Source organism: Schistocerca cancellata, chromosome 10, assembly GCF_023864275.1.
Source record: "Schistocerca cancellata isolate TAMUIC-IGC-003103 chromosome 10, iqSchCanc2.1, whole genome shotgun sequence".
Lineage (NCBI taxonomy): Eukaryota > Metazoa > Arthropoda > Insecta > Orthoptera > Acrididae > Schistocerca > Schistocerca cancellata.
Genome location: NC_064635.1, coordinates 117,658,036 through 117,670,656, shown reverse-complemented (window position 1 = coordinate 117,670,656; position 12,621 = coordinate 117,658,036).

Here is a 12,621-nt window from a genome sequence, read left to right as displayed (position 1 = left end):
CTCGCTCAAAGTCCGTCAACTGCACATACGGTTCACGTCCACGCTGTCGCGGCATGCTACCAGTGTTAAAGACTGCGATGGAGCTCCGTATGGCACGGCAAACTGGTTGACACTGACGGCGGCGGTGCACAAATGCTGCGCAGCTAGCGCCATTCAACGGCCAACACCGCGGTTCCTGGTGTGTCCGCTGTGCCGTGCGTGTGATCATTGCTTGTACAGCCCTCTCGCAGTGTCCGGAGCAAGTATGGTGGGTCTGACACACCGGTGTCAATGTGTTCTTTTTTCCATTTCCAGGAGTGTATATATATATAAAGTAAATATTTGAACTACATGGACCACGTACTTTTCGAGAATTTTGCCAACAAAGTTTGGCTTATTTTTTCTTTCTTTCTTGGGGCCTTTGTCCAGTGTCACGCGGTGTCGGCCGTTTTACTATTGATTTGGCTGTGTTAGTTGGAGAGGGTGGCCAGATGCCGTTCCTGCCACCACCCCAAACCCCCCGGGATGGAATTAGTGTACCCCAGCTGGCTACATCTACTGGAAGTCATAGAAGAGTGCGAAAGTTTTCAAATGTCTGCAAGTCGTGTAACTGAAGTGCAACTTGGGGACCAGCCCAGTCTTCACCCAGCGGGATGTGGGAAACTGAAAACCGCATCCAGGCTGGCCGGTATACTGGCCCTCGTCGTTAATCCGCCGGATTCGATCCGGGTCCGGCGCACCTACCTGCGTCCAGGAAGCAGCACATTAGCGGTCTCGGCTACCCTGGCAGGTCAAAGTTTGGCTTATATATACGAAACTTCTGTTCAAATGTTTATAGAGAATCATGTAAAAATCTGAAGTACATCGGTCAGAACTTTTCAGGATCTCTTTTGTTGCCCATATTTCACTTTGTGAGATGCCTAAGATATGATACATCCCAGATCAACAAGAGGGAGGTTTATTTACAAAACAACAGGACACTGACAAAACAAAAACTTTGTCTCACAAAAATTAATTAATACAAAACTCTCTTAGTGTTCTATCAGGTGTGCGCCTAGAATACAATAAAGCAACTTAAGATGATGGAACCTAGAGGCTAAACCAATGAAGTTTCCATGGGTAGGAAGTAGAGCGTACTCGACTGAAGCTGGCCATAGATACTTCTCGGGGGCAATGTTGGAGAGGTCCAGAGTCCCGCTGTGGCGGCTGCTACCAGGATTGCCGTCGCATGAGTTGACCCAGAGCGTCGGCAGAGAACTGCTGATGAGTGGAACTGTGCCGCTGTAAACTGCCACTGTGCGGAGGTGCACTTGTGGATCTATTTCCGCACACGTGACTCGGCAGAGGGTAGCAGATCGGTTCTATGCGTTACAGTCTGGAACCGCGCGACCGCAACGGTCGCAGGTTCGAATCCTACATGGTTGTGTGTGATGTCCTTAGGTTAGTTAGGTTTAAGTAGTTCTTAGTTCTAGGGGACTGATGACCTTAGAAGTTAAGTCCCTTAGTGCTCAGAGCCATTTGAACCATTTTGGTAGCAGATCCCAATGAGGTGGACTTCTGCCGTCTACTGGTTTTGATATGATTGTTTCTGGTAGATTAAGTTCTGGGAGGCAACTTTTGGACTTATGTATGTGATTCTTCAGACGCATGGTGGCATGAGATAATATGGGTTTGGTAGTAGGAATGAGAGAGGAGAAAGCCTAGTTGAGTTCTGCAATAAATTTCAGATGGTAATTAGTGAAAACTCTGTTCAAGAATCACACGAGAAGAAGGTACACTTGGAAAAGGCTGAGAGATACAGGAAGAGTTCAGGCAGAGATTACGGAATTAGATATTGGATTTAAGGCGTAGCCGGGGGCAGATACACTGATCAGCCAAAATATTGTAATCATCGACCTACTACCGATATAGATCCATCCAGGCGACAACAGCATCACCTGACGAGGAATGAGTGCTAATCAGACACACGCACGGTGCATGTAGTATCTGTGACTGTGCTGTCGATTTGTAGAATGAAATTACGAAGACGAAAATGAATATTTTTTAATAATTTTGCACGGAATATACATTTTAATGATATTCTGGGCGGATAAATTAAAAAAAAAGGTACATGGACAGGATCTGAACCCCTACCACCAGAGTGGTAGACGTGCCTTAGCAGCTACGCTACGCTCGCTTAGTTGAAATTGGATGACGTTACGGGCATAGGAGGAACACTTAAAACTTCAACATCGATTTTTTTCAGAACCTAGCGGCCGTCACATGAAAAACCGCTAGTTAGGTACCAATGGCTAATGACACGTCTCACTACAACAGTGGTCATCAGACCTCTTTGCTCAAGAGCCAATACTCACATTGCTCAGCAGCACCCCGGGACACATTGGTTCTGACCTCATTATTAATTGGTAACCTACATAAGCTAGTATGTTATCGGCAGTGCTCAATTTTCTAAAATTTTAGTTGCCGAAACGCACTTCTTCAAACAACACCCCTCCCTCGCCCCCCCCTTTCCCCCAGCCATAAAAATCACAGCTTTCGATTTTTTAACACTTGTGAAAAACTCACAATGAAAAATCATTTTAAAAAAATACTGTTCTAAAATTCTGGTTCTTAAAACATAATTTCTTGTAATTGAAACAATATATCAAGAAGATTTAATGTAAAGACGCAACTTGTGTTGAACTACCTCATCTTGGTTATGCTGTTGATCTTACGTCGATGGCAGTCGTAAACATAAAACAGCCGACTTGAAGGTTATCGATATGTACCGATCAGCCGGTCGGAGTGGCCAAGCGGTTCTAGGCGCTACAGTCTGGAACCGCGCGACCGCTAAGGTCGCAGGTTCGAATCCTTCATCGGGCATGGATGTGTGTGATGTCCTTAGGTTAGTTAGGTTTAAGTAGTTTTAAGTCCTAGGGGACTGATGACCTCAGAAGTTAAGTCCCATAGTGGTCAGAGCCATTTGAACCATTTTTGTACCGATCACTTATCTTGGGAATACTGTACACATCTCTGTTTATAGCATTTGTAGACTTAGGGGAAGCTTTTGACAATGTTGACTGGAATATTCTCTTTCAAATTCTAACGGTGGCAGGGGTGAAATACAGGGAGCGAAAGGCTACTTACGATTTGTACAGAAACCAGACGGCAGTTATAAGATTTGAGGGGCACGAAAAAAGCAGCGGTTGAGAAGGGAGTGAGACAGGGTTGTAGCCTCTCCCCGATGTTATTCAATCTGTATATTGAGCAACCAGTAAAGGAAACGAAAGAAGAATTTGGAGTAGGCATTAAAGTCCAAGCAGAAGAAATAAACACTTTGGGGTTTGCCGATGACATTGTAACTCTGTCACGGACAGCAAAGGGCTTGAAAGAGCAGTTGAACAGAATGGACAGTGTCTTGAAAGGAGGATATAAGACGAACATAAAAAAAGCAAAACGATAATGGAATGTAGTCGAATTAAATCAGATGATGCTGAGGGGATTAGATTACGAAATGCGCCACTTAAAGTGGTAGATACGTTTTGCTTTTTGGGCAGCAAAATAACCGATAATGGTCGAAGTAGGGAGGATACAAAATGTAGACTGACAATGGCAAGAAAAGCGTTTCAGAAGAAGAGAAATTTGTTAACATCGAGTATAGACTTAAGCGTCAAAAGGGCTTTCTGAAAGTATTTGTATGGATGTAACCATGTATGGAAGTGAAATATGGACGATAAACAGTTCAGACAGGAAGAAAGTAGAGCCTTTTGAGACGTGGTGCTACCGAAGAGAGCTGAAGATTAGATGGGTAGATCACATAACTAATGAGGAGGTACTGAATAGAACTGGGAAGAAAGGAAATTTGTGGAACAACCAGACTAGAAGAAGGGATTGCTTTGTGGGACACATTCTCGGACATCAATGGATCACCAGTTTAGTTCCGGATGGAAGTGTGGAGGGTAAAAATCGTTGACGAGACCAAGAGATGAATACAGTTAGCACATCAGAAAGATGTATGTTGCTGTAGTTTCTTAGAGATGAATAGCCTTGCACAGAATAGAGTAAGATTGAGAGCTGCATCAAACCAGTCTCAGGACTGAAGACCACAATAGCAACAACTGTTATACACACACACACACACACACACACACACATACACACAGTACCTCACCTCACGCCTCTGCCTATCACCTCACGTTAGTCACCCGATAGGTAACATTGCGATTTAAAACAGGTATACTATTTTAAATCTTCGGTGCTTACTTGTTCATGTGAGTTAAAAATTCCTGGGAGGTGCCGAAAACCGTACCGGCGCATTCCGGTCGAAAGTAAGCCCTGGTTTGAGCCCCAAGCCGATTAGCTACAGTAAGGGCGTGAGAAGTTGTCCACTGTCCCAACCTACTGGTAGTTAAGTCTGCACGTTCGCAACATTTCATTTGTTGAAAGGTGGCTACACTGAGCCACAGCGCCAAAGATCGCGCCAGAGAGTATTGTTCCGCCTCCTCCACTGGCAGTGCTTATTGAGACGTAGCGGCAGGCAGTTCTTGCCGAGAAGTTGTGGTGGACACTGCTTGTAGCTGAAGTTGGAATGAGATGGGGTAGTAGTGAGTGTTTGTTCGATGTTTTATGCAGTTATGTGATGGGAGAGATAGCAGATGTTATTCCAATGGAGATATTGTAATGGTCAGAGTGCTTTTCGTCAATATATATGAAGGTAATAAATATTATGTTGTCTATTTATTTGTGTGTCCTGAATAATGTGTCATTACAGGTTCAGTCAACAAAGCATCTGGCTTGTGTTCGTGTATTAGAGTGTAATTCTGGGTTTCTTGCACAATTATAGTATTTCTAATTTTCTTTTATCACGTCAGTATAAATGATATTTAAAAATTCTTGTCTTGTTGAAGAAGAACCGTGCCAGATGTGCGTTGAGTCATACTACCACATACAGAACAGCTACACTTGTGCTTTGTTGGATTCGTAGATTTTATAGTTGCTGGGGACTTAATTAGTTAATTGTGTTAACAGAAATTTTCTTACATTCTTTGATGTCATTCTATGCAGTCAGATAGCGTAACAATTAGTTGTCAGGGCCAGCCGTTGACGAGACTTGCGTAATCGGACATACAGCTACTAAAAAATATTTGCATTCATATTTAATTTTAATTTAGCCCCCATGCACGTGGCGACCGCTGCTTCGGATCGTCCCTTGGAATCTTCTGATTGTAAAAATAGTAGACAGTAGTATTGTAGTAGTAATTTGTAGTTTAGTAATTGTAGTCTATTTTGCATGTGTAGATTGGTAATTGTCATTCTACTATTGTTCGTTAATCGTGTTTGAAGGAAGCATTTCTTGTGATTGATATTGTTGGTGATAAAGTGTCATTGTGTGTAATTTTCATATAGTGACGAGTTTTGTATGTTTTGTAAATGATTACGCGATCGATGAAAAAGGCAAAAATGATGGATAGTGAGAATGACGAAATTGTTAACATGGCGAACTCGCCAACAGAGGAAAACAGTATGATGGATAATGAAGTGGAAAACAATGTAATAAGTCGGGAAAATAGTCCGGAACCATTTCAAAATTTTTCTCAATCAGAAAATTCACAGAACCCGAGATTAACGACAGAAGATTCTGGAATAGTATCGAATACAGATAGCTTTATGGCTATGCAGAAGGAAGTTAGTTTTGTGGGAAATGTTAGGGGCGAAAAGAATTTCGAACAACTTAACATGGAGCAGTTGATGAGTGCAATATTAAATTTGGGATCTGAATTAAAAACAGTGGCAACACGGTTAGACTCACAAATAGGAACAATTAAAACTGAGATGGGAACAATGGGATCACAGTTACGATCTGAATTAAAAACAGATAGGGGAACAATGGAAAAACGGTTAGACTCACTGGGATCACAAATGAGAACAATGGAAACACGGATAGATTCACGAATAGGGACATGTTTCACAAATATGAAAGATGAATTAAAGAAAGAAATCAGAGAAGAAGTACAACCGATTTTGAATGCTCACAATAATAGATTAGTTGCAGTAGAGATTAGACAAAGGGAACAGGATAGAGAACAGGAGGAAAGAGATCGCGTGACAGTACAGCAATTTTCAGAGTTAAATTTACAACGTGCACACGATAAGAAAGAAATATTTGAGAGAATCGAGGAATCCGTACCAAATGACAGATTAAATAACTTAACACAACAATATGAGCAGTTAACTACCAAATGTGACCATACCGAAACGCGAGTCGCGACACTTACGGAAGACGTAAATAAACAGAAAGAACAAATTGGTGACCTATCGGAAAGAGTTGAGGAGATTTCAGATAAATTGACAAGTCTTAGCTTAAATGGGGACAGAGATTCAGATGACACAGCTCCATTGCCATTTTCAGAAACCGAAGAGTACCAGAACATAAATAAGCATGTTGAAAATCAGGGAAAATTTAATGAACGCGTTAAAAGGGAAGTTGAGGCATTACGAAAGCAAGTCAAGCAAATTGAAGGCGAAATCGTAGGAAAATATAGCAGAAGAAATTTAGAATCACAGGTAGCAGAGGGCTTTGAAGAAAATAATTTGTTTCATTTACGGGATGCAACAAGAGATCGCCAGGCGCGCGAACTTGACAATAATCGACATTGGGACTGGGACAGACGCGGTAGGTCTTTGCCGCCACGAGGCGAAAACTTTGACTATAAACACTTTTTGACTGTTCGGAAATTTAAGATCTTCCGCAATTCTAAGAATGACATACATCCATGTTCATGGTTAGATCAATTTATGTACGCACTTCCACTAAATTTGCCACTAAGTCACAAACTGAAATTTATGTGCAGCTATTAAAGTCCTCAGGGGATTCACTATTCTTAAGTGAATATGTGCTGTAGCGTGCACAGGGCCTCGAGCTGTAGTGGTGCTATTTCTCTTTTAGTTTTCTGTACCGCTGCCTACTCTTTCACTATTCTTTGCATCTATCGAAACAACTCTTCTACTATCAATCTATCTAGTGAGTAAGTAAAAAAATAACCGGATATGACTATTTACCTAAATGTGATTTCGTAAATTACCGTTTGGACTTTACCTTCAGCAGCATTCATTTGTACCTTAAATGAAATTTTACCAATTTATCTTCGTAACAATAGTACTTCATATGTTGACGACATTCTTATTGCTAAACGTTCTTGGAGTGAGCACAACAAAATTTTGGATTCATTATTACGTATCTTTGCAAGAGTTGGCATTACAGTGAACTTAGAAAAAATCTGAATTTGGTCGTTCTCAGGTGAAATTACTCGGTCACATTATTTCTACAGCAGGTATTCTTCCTCATCCAGAGAAGTTAGACGCTATTCGTAATTATGCTGTTCCTACCACAAAACGTGATGTTCGTAGTTTCCTTGGTGTCTGTAATTTTCTTCGAAGCTTTGTTAAATTGGACGATTTGGCCACACCTCGTTTTTGCGATCTATCTGGAAAGTTCTTTTTAAACGAAAATCGGTCGACAACTCTGTTTGGTTAGTTTGTATTCCTGATGAGTGGGTTAATAAGCTGATTTGGTATACGCATTTCAGTTATGCACACTTTGGTCCCAGAAAATGCTTTCATAAATTACGAGAAAATTGCTACTTCAATAATATGGAAAGACGTATTCGATTTGTTCTTGCCAAATGCAAATTATGTCAAAAGGCTAAACCACCAACAGTATCTCACAGAGCACCGTTGTTTCCTATCATTCCAGCAAAATTAAAGGACATGGCAGCAGTTGATTTGTTCGGACCAGTGGTTCGATCTACTAATGGTTTTGCGTACATTTTCGTAGCAGTGGAGTTGACATCAAAGTATGTGTGTTTTACACCTTTACGCAAAGCAACAGCTCGTTCAGTGTCTAATGCTTTCATTAACCATTTTCTTAAAGAAGTGGGTCATGTTGATAAGGTTATATCAGATAATGGATCACAGTTTCGTTCTAAAATTTGGCTTCGTACTCTACAGCGTCGTAAAATTAAACCAATCTTCATTTCACTTTTTCACCCTCAATCTAACGCTTCAGAGAGATGGATGAAGGAAATCAATAAATTGTGTCGTCTTTATTGTCATCAGAATCACAGGACGTGGGATCAGTATCTTCATATTTTTCAAAACATTCTGAATGAACTTCCTAACGACTCAACTTCTTTACCGCCTATACTGATATTAAAAAATAAAGCACCGACAAATCGCATTTCTGAAATCGTTCCTTTTCCGCCTACACGGAAACTGCGGCATTCTGAAATTGTCAACCTGGCTCTACGAAATATTACATCTGCGGCTGCTAGAAGAGAGAAATCAGCTAAGCGTCCTGGTCGTTTAAAAATCTTGTCAGTTGGTCAGAAAGTGTTAATTAAGTCTCATCGTTTGTCTCACAAAGGAAAAGGCTTGTGTCGCAAATTTTTTCTGCTTTATAACGGTCCATATAGAATTCGCAAAATTATTCATGATAACACTGTAGAAGTAGAAACTCTTAAATCTCGGCGTTCTAAGGGAATACATCATATATCTAACGTTAAAATTTTTGTGGAATGACATACTTTCGAGAAACCAACAGTTTACGTAAACATGCAGAGAGTACAAGGATACCGCGCTGTGTTTTGGCGGCGGCACATACTCAAAGCAACAGTGAAGTCTGCGCGCCGCACAAGGCAGTCGTTGACCGCAAACAATTGCTTTCTACGTCACGCGCCTACAGCTGATCGAGCGCTTGGTGCGAATGCACTGACAGCCGTAAACAAATACACAGTCTTTCTCCGAATAAAATCAGTATAAAGCTATAGTGACTTGATGAATTCTGTTATTAACATTCAGTATTTTTCAGGATACGGTTCTATAAAATATTTAAGAACTTCAGGTAAATTCTGTGCGGGTCCGACGTTAAGACGACTTGCTATCGAGAAATTTTCAGGAAGAATGTAATTTCCAAGAAGAAACTAATAAACTAAAAAAAAGGTAACTGTTAATTGAGTTCATTTTCAGGTAACATATTTCCACTTAGGTACGTACTTTAGACGTAATTTGCTGCTCGCGATTACGTGATTCATACTTTGTGCTAAATTTCATGTTCTATGAATTTACTTGTGAAGCGATGTGCTTGCGTACGTTAACTGATTTTGACAATGATTATTAATGAACTGAGTTGTAACTTGTGTATATTATGCATCGCTTGGCTGCACTGATTTTTCACTGATGTCATATTTTTTAATTATGTGCCTGCTGTGCCTACTTATTTAAATTATAATTGTCACCTGATTAATTGTGCTGATGTGGTTAGGTATGTAAGTTATACTTTGTGATTTATCTGCTTGCGCCTTCATGTTTACTTATTAAGATTACATATGAACATTTATTTGCTTACGCTGATACTATGCTAATGACCTGTTTAGTACGTAAGATATATGTTTACTGCTATGCGTATGGATTGCACATTTACACATTTCTGCTTGTTGTCATAACTATACTTTAATTTGGTATATAGAAATGCTGATATACTGTGTATGAACATAGAGTTTAGGTCACACTATTGTATTAATTACAGATTGTTCGCTTGGCAGAGCCTCGTTGTAAGAATTGTGCTGCATCCACTTGTTGACATTCTGTTCACTACTGGTATATTTACTCGCTATTGCTTGCTTTGCTTACGCTCAGTGCCTTATATTTTTAAGATAAGAAAATGAACTGCTATAATTCGACGAACGACATTAGTACAAGAAACATCACAGAAGTCACATGAGCTGGAGGTTTTATGGAAGCTGTATAAATTTATGCTAATAGGAAGGAAGCTAACGATATGACATACCAAAACTAGGTTTAGACCATTGACAGTATTACACTGCATTTTTCGTGAGCAATTGAAATAGGAAGTGACACTTGACACAAGAAATACTCCACATGTTTGCTTCTGTTTGCCATAATTCTTGAAGTGGTGTACACACTGTGAAAAATTAGGATCATTCACACTCCGTAATCGTACTTAATTACTGAGAGTTATTCGAACTAAGTCTGTTAGAGGTCATGTATGCATTCTTTGTTTATAATTCATAATGAGTAGAAGATTTTGGTCAGATGGATTACACAGAGGTTGTGTGTTGACAGTGTGTCTTCGGATTGTATGGGATGATGAGGTTTGCGTTAGGATTTTATCTGTATTTATTCGAGGAGACTGACTAGAGGAAAGAGTTGTTATGGAAGTGAAATGATACTGGCAATAAGGTTTATATGTATCGACGTATTGAAGAGGTATTATTGAGGTACTGAGATTATATGAAGTTGATTGGAGTTTTGGTGTATAAGAGGTAAAATAAGTGAGGTGCATATTTTTTTTTTTGTTGGTCTATATGGAACAAGGAGGATGAAGATAGCAGACTAGAACACTAAAGTGGAAGGAAGATTGTCTACACACACTTTGTTAAATCACTGAACAGTATGTATTTTTTTGGAGAGAGGAAGTTGCATATCTTGGCACACTGACAGTTGTTCAGCAACCATACATTTTGATCTGGCTTGGCAAACATTGGTCTTGACATGATGACTATGACGTTGACTTAACTATTATTGACTGTTATACATTGCTGTCACTACTACTTGATACACATGATGAACATGAAATTTTGACAGAAGTGCATTTACACAGTTAACACTATTCAATTACACAGTAGTACTTAATGTGGATGAAAGATGAGTGAGTGTGTTTTGTGTGTTTTCCTTTCCTAATCCTACCCACCTATCTCCTAAATATTATTTTATTTGTTTGTAGTGGCTTGCACTGACACCCATAAATATTATAGGTTTACTGATGTTTGTGTATTTGTAATAGCAATATGACAATTATCTGATATCATTTGTGTGTTTGTTATGATTTGTATGTTTAGTGTAAAAGCATTTGTACGTGTATTCAAACTATTGTTCATGCTTGAACTGTCTGAGTAGTGATGGTGAATATTATGATCTGTTACCTGCACTTTTCAACATGATGTGTGACACTTAGAAATGTTTAATTTCTGCTGATGAACTGTGTGATCAGTGATAGTAAATATTATGGACTGTTACTTGTACTTTTTCTACATGATTGGTGCCACTAGGACATGTTTAATTTCTGCTGATGAACAGTGTGATCAGTGATAGTGAATATTATGGACTGTTACTTGTACTTTTTCTACATGACTGGTGCCAATAGGACATGTTTAATTTCTGCTTATAAACTCGGATGAACAGTGTGATCAGTGATAGTGAATATGATGGACTGCTCTCTGCACCTGCTCATCATTGCTGGGTGCAACTGATGGAACTGCCTTTATTGAAATGATGTCACTTGTTGCTCTCTGCACCTACTCAACAATACTGGGTGCACAGATGGAGCTACTTCTATGGAAATGATGTCATTTGTCGGTGTCTGCACCTACTCAACAATGCTGGGTGCCATTGATGAACTGCTTCTACTGAGAAATGTGACTTGTTGCTGTGTGTACCTCTTCAACATTGCTGGGTACCACAAATGGAACTGCTTCTACTGAAATGATGTTACTTCTTGCTGTATGTACCTCTTCAACATTGCTGGGTACCACAGATGGAACTGCTTCTACTGAAATGATGTTACTTCTTGCTGTCTGCACCTACTCAACATTGCTGGGTGCCACTGATGGACTGCTTCTACTGAAATGATGTCACCTGATGGAGTCTGCCCCTGTTCCACAATGCTGGGTGGCACTGATGGACTGCTTCTACTGAAATGATGTCACCTGATGGTGTCTGCACCTACTCAACATTGCTGGGTGCCACTGATGGACTGCTTCTACTGACATAATGTAACCTGATGGTGTCTGCACCTACTAAACATTGCTGTGTGCCACTGATGGACTGCGTCTACTGAAATGATGTCACCTGTTGGAGTCTGCACCTGTTCCACAATGCTGGGTGCCACTGATGGACTGCTTCTACTGAAATGAAGTCACCTGATGGTGTCTGCACCTACTCAACATTGCTGGGTGCTACTGCTGGAACTGTCAACCACTTGTTGTGAAAACATTTTATGTGAATATTTGTATAAACTGATTTTTTGTGTGTTACTGTTTGTGAAAAGTTATGAGACTCATACCTGTACATATTCGTCATTGCTGACGCTGTTGATTGAACTGTTTAACCACATAATACTTGTGTAAACTATTATGTAAAGTCACATGTATGAAAGAATTTGTATTGCTTAGTGTATTTTATATATTAGGCTATTGAAAGGTCAGTGCAAAGCCAAAATTTTATCTAGTTATATGATATTTACGTATTAATATTATCTTTTATTTTTGTCTGTATTTTTTTGACGAATTTGGTGGTATTTTCACCACCAATGCTGGCAAAAATACCATCAAATTCTAGCCCGTGGAGGAAGGGCATATGAAAGGTGGCTACACTGAGCCACAGCGCCAAAGATCGCGCCAGAGAGTATTGTTCCGCCTCCTCCACTGGCAGTGCTTATTGAGACGCAGCGGCAGGCAGTTCTTGCCGAGAAGTTGTGGTGGCCACTGCTTGTAGCTGAAGTTGGAGTGAGATGGGGTAGTAGTGAGTGTTTGTTCCATGTTTTATGCAGCTATTTGATGGGAGAGATAGCAGATGTTATTCTAATGG